General features: G+C 40.7%; 1 non-coding gene across 1 annotated transcript; it reads left to right on the top strand.

Moving 5' to 3' along the window:
* The first annotated feature begins 3,107 nt into the window (after positions 1-3,107).
* LOC141650128 (small nucleolar RNA R71) lies at positions 3,108-3,214 on the top strand. The gene has a single exon (XR_012546185.1). It is a non-coding gene; the product is annotated as a small nucleolar RNA R71 (small nucleolar RNA).
* Positions 3,215-3,869: the final 655 nt, after the last annotated feature.

Here is a 3,869-nt window from a genome sequence, read left to right as displayed (position 1 = left end):
GATTTTCGGATTTTGCCCCAAACCCTAGAAAATTGATTCAATTTGTGAGGAAATTGATGGTTAAATGGTCTTTTGTTGATGAAGGAGTGATTTAATTTTGTTTTGAGCAAGTTTTGTTTTGATTATGGTGAATTTTGGTGAGAAATTGATGTTTTTGGGTGAGGGGATTGAATGTTGAAGTGAGGGAAAATGGTTGTGTTTGTGTTTTTAAAGATGGAAATGAATTGGGAAGAAGGAAAAGTCCCGTGTTTTGTTTATGTATCAGGTCTGGGACGCTCGGATTTGGTTCAGGACGCGTGGATTATGTTGCAGGAAATTCTGAAAGAGGAAAGCAGGTCTGGGATGCGCGGCTGGAGCTTAGCTCGAGCGGATTTTTGTTGAGACGCTCGTCTCCCCTCTGGGACGTGCATATTTTTCTCCAGTTAAATTTCATAAGTTTTAAGCTTCCCAGGACCCGCTGCTTGATAGTAGGACGGGCGTCCTAAAGTTAGAGGACGAGCATCCTGAGCTCGACTTGTGCAGATTTTCTTACAGGACTTTCTACCAAGACTTGAAGCTTCTCATCTCCCACGTCCCAAAGCCAGGACACGCGCCTGAGTATGGAGACGCTCGTCTCAAGGCTGGCTTGAGCAGATTCTGCTCGTCTTGCTCTCAGCTCCCACGAGCTCAGGTCTGCTCATGGGGATCCTCTTCCCGTGTCATTCCTTCTTTCTTTCCTTGTTAATTATTGTGGGTTGCACTACAAAGGCTTGGTTAGCCTAGGTATTTGCCATCCCCACACTTGATCAAACATTAAACATTAAAACACATTAAAGTCCCTCTCTCACTTGCTCTCATGTCAAAAAAATCTTATAACAAAGCATGAAAATGCAATGCAAAAATGACAAAGATGCAATAAAGGAAAAGAAATGCTAGTTAAGGGTTAGAATATTTATAAATTGTGGTTTAGGGAGGACTCCACCAAACTCTCCTTCTTGTGAGAGGTATTAAGGGGGCAAAGCCAAGGTGTTGTTGATGTTGCTCAACACCTTGTAGAAGTAGTCGAAGGCTTGCTCATTTTCATGATAAAGATCTTGCATAGATTTTTGTGCATCGTTTTCTTCATTGTTTTAGTCCGAGTCAAAGTGATGACAGGGATCCACAAAGCCTTGGTCTAAGGTCATAGCATTTCCAATATAAGGATTGACCAATACTTCAAATTCATCGTCCCAAAGACCACGAACTTCATTTGCTTTCTCCCCTATGTAGGGTGGTTCATGAGTTGACAAGAGCAACTCTCCTTCCTTGTTTTCATGGCCAATGAGGCCTTCTTCATTAATTGTCATGATGGGTGAGCTATTCAAGCTCTCATTGTTGTTGTTGAAAATTCCATGCTCTCCGAATAGAGCAACTTGAATGTCATCTACTTTCTTCTTCCATATGGGTGATGTTTCGTTACCCTTGGCTTGATCTTTGTATAGAGATTCTAACTTCTTCTTATCACTTTTTCGGCTATAGTGATCGACCATGAAGCATGGCTCATGTAGTCGGGGAGCTCTCATGGTTTTGTCAAGATTGAAAGTAATTGTCTCATCCCCTACTTCGAATGTGAGCTCTCCATGTTTCACATCGATTACCGCTCCGGCGGTATGCAAGAAAGGTCTTCCTAAGATGATAGGAATGTTGGAATCCTCCTCCATGTCTACAATGACAAAGTCTACCGGGATGAAGAATTTGCCAATTCTCACGGGCACATCCTCCCATACCCCTAGAGGTATCTTTGTTGATCGATCCGCCATTTGAAGGGTAATGTTGGTGCATTTGAGCTCTCCTATTCTTAGTCTCTTACATACCGAGTAAGGCATGACACTTACACTTGCTCCAAGATCATACAATGCTTTGTTGATTGTAGTGTTGCCAATGGTACATGGGATATAAAAACTTCTCGGATCTTTGAGCTTTGGAGGGGAACTCCCTTGAAGAATAGCACTACTCACTTTGGTAAAGGCAATAGTCTCCAACTTTCGGATGTATTTCTTCTTGGTAAGAATATCCTTCATGTATTTTGCATAACCCGGAACATGATTGATCAATTCCATGAATGAGATTGAGACTTCTAAGTTCTTCACAATTTCCATGAACTTTCCAAGTTGCTCATCAAACTTAGGCTTAGCTTGGCGACTTGGGAATGGAATTCTAATCACAATAGGCTCTTTTTAAATTTCTTTAGCCTTCTCTTCATTTTTCTTCTGAAAGTTCATTGGTAGTAGGCTCTACTTCCTTAGAGTTCTCCACAACTCTTTGTTTGCTACTATCATCCACAATATCTTCATCAATTGACCTCTTCGGCCCCTCATATCTTGTACCACTCCTCAAATGGATGGCACTAACCGTTTCATGTCTTGGGGGGTTACCTTGAGGCGGTAATTGCCCCTTTTGTCTTTAGGAGCTAGAAGATGCTAGTTGATGAGTCATTTGAGTCTCTAACATTTTGGTGTGGGCAAGTATGTTGTTGTTAATGGTGATTTCTTTAGCTTGGCTATCTTTTTGCATTTGGGTGAAGAATTCTTCTTCGTTCTTTTGCATTTGGAGGACCGCTTTTTGAACATCAAAGCTTTGGTCATTGGATTGGTTGTAGGAAGGTTGATTTTGATATCCTTGGCTTTGGTTGAAAAAGGATCTTTGAGTTGGATTTCTCATTGGAGGTGGGGTGTATGTTGGTTGAGGATTTTGAACATTTTGGCTCTTGTATGAAAGATTTGGATGAAATTTGGTATTCTCATTATAGTAGTTGGAATAAGGGGTGTCATTCTTGTATGCTATGAAAGCATTCACTTGTTCATTTGTTCCCCTACATTCGTTTTGATCATGTCCCAAGGTTCCACAACTTTCACATACTCCAATTGGAATTGAGGATGATGCCACCATAGCATTGACATGTTGTTTGGGTGATTTGAAAGCTTCATCAAGCTTAACCATGGCCTTCTCAAACTATATTGGGAATTATGAACCGCCATGTTTGGTTGTCATTAACTTCGGTAAACCTCCAATTAGATCCCATATTAAGCACATTGCGTGAGTCTTCATATAAGCTGTTCCAAAACTGTTGAACAAGGAACCACTCACTAAGTCCATGGTGTGGACAAGAATGACAAGTGTCCTTAAATCTCTCCCATGCTTCATATAATGATTCTTCATCCCTTTGCTTGAACCCGGTGATTCGGGCTCTCAACCTGTTAGTCTTCTCCGGAGGATAGAATTTCTTGTATAAGGCAAGTGCTGACTTTTTCCATGAATCAATACCAAGGGTAGCCTTGTCTAGGCTCTTCAACCATTGCTTTGCGGTACCGATCAAGCAAAAAGGAAACAATACCCATCGGATTTGGTCTTGAGTAACTCCGGTTTGAGAAATTGCACCACAATAGTCATAAAAAGTCTCAATATATAAATTAGGATCTTCACTAGGCATCCCTCCAAATTGATTTCTCTCAACTAATTGTATGAATGCGGATTTGGCAATGAAATTACCGGTTAAATTTGGTGGTGTAGGAGTACTGTTTGGTAGGTTTTCCTCGGTTGGTACGGAATGAGATGAAAATTTAGGCATTGTAGATTGATTTTGTGGTTGGTTTAGAATTGGGTTATCCTCTCCTTCTCTTGCAAAAGGGTTGACAAACTCAATGTTATTTGGTTGAATGTCCACAATCTCTCCAATACCCACAACTCTTGAAGTACCTCTAGCAACTCTTCTATTGTTGGTGAAGGTCCTTTCAATCTCGAAATCAATAGGTAATGGATTACCTTGTGATCTCCTAGTCATGCAAAATATCAAACAACTAGAAAACAATTAGAACAACCTTGAGGAGATTGACTTCCCTAAGGTAAAGAAA

The sequence above is a fragment of the Silene latifolia genome, chromosome 3 (assembly GCF_048544455.1).
Source record: "Silene latifolia isolate original U9 population chromosome 3, ASM4854445v1, whole genome shotgun sequence".
Classification (NCBI taxonomy): domain Eukaryota; kingdom Viridiplantae; phylum Streptophyta; class Magnoliopsida; order Caryophyllales; family Caryophyllaceae; genus Silene; species Silene latifolia.
The sequence above is the reverse complement of the archived record's forward strand: the minus strand, read 5'-3'. Positions and strand labels throughout refer to the sequence as shown.